Source organism: Orbicella franksi, chromosome 10 (assembly GCF_964199315.1).
Source record: "Orbicella franksi chromosome 10, jaOrbFran1.1, whole genome shotgun sequence".
NCBI lineage: Eukaryota > Metazoa > Cnidaria > Anthozoa > Scleractinia > Merulinidae > Orbicella > Orbicella franksi.
The window spans coordinates 26931713-26932587 of record NC_138154.1 but is presented as its reverse complement, the minus strand read 5'-3'; the positions used below and the strand labels follow the sequence as shown (position 1 = coordinate 26932587).

At 39.3% G+C, this 875-nt stretch overlaps 1 protein-coding gene across 1 annotated transcript in view; it reads left to right on the top strand.

Moving 5' to 3' along the window:
* Positions 1–846: 846 nt before the first annotated feature.
* The window catches only part of LOC145501879 (uncharacterized), a 5306-nt gene continuing 5277 nt past the window's right edge, over positions 847–875 (top strand). Inside the window, exon 1 of the mRNA XM_081481266.1 lies at positions 847–875. This exon is cut by the window's right edge and continues 243 nt beyond it. The gene's annotated coding sequence lies outside the window, so the exon portion shown is untranslated.

Genomic DNA, 875 nt, shown 5'->3' with positions numbered 1-875 from the left:
TGGCTAGTGCATCTTCATAGAAGCTTTAAAGTTCACCGCGTGGTTTTAAGCTTCTTTATAAGTTTCTTGTTTCAAATTAATAAATTTATTCCTATAGACTGTTATTTAGCTGTATTAGGATTTTATCAATAACTTTAACGATCATCTCATATCAACGATTAGATAAATAGACGGCCAAGAGAAAACGTTATGAGCTCAGGGATTCCTCTTCTGAGCATCGTTACCAGTCTGTGAGCGGCTGATTTGCCGGCAGGGGTCTATGGACTAACGCGGGAGACACGAGCCGACTGGCAGGCTAAGCTGGTGTCCAGAGCCAATTCGGAACTTAGATATCGCGCACGTAAGAGTATACCAATATATTTTTGTATTATTTTATTGTAATTTGCAGCTGGCCTACCGTACGGCAGAACAATTGAAAAAATTAAGAATTACCAATCCTTCTGAAAGTTTAGTTTCATCAAATGTTCAACCCTTTAAGAACGTCACGTTTGACAACTTTTAAGCTCGGCAGGGTTTTTAATTTTTACAACATTGCACGTGATTTGAATTTCCAAGTTTGTGCGTTGCGCGGCCTTAAAATATTGGCCTGAAAAGGCTCTCGCGTAAATCAAAAGATGAGTTATCGCCTAAGTTTTTGCTAACTGAACAGTTCTTGCACAAGAAGAATAATTAATGAAAATGCGCCAGGGCTCTAATGTAATAATTATTTTTCATTTTAATAGCAAAACTCAATGTAAGAATTTTTTAGCACTTTACAGCCGCCGTGCCGGTGCCCCTCCGAGGGGGATTAAACACGTACGTGAGCTGCGGTTAGCTTTTCTTTCACTTCTGATTGGCCATGCATGACAAAGTGGCACAAGTTTTTTAAGGCAATG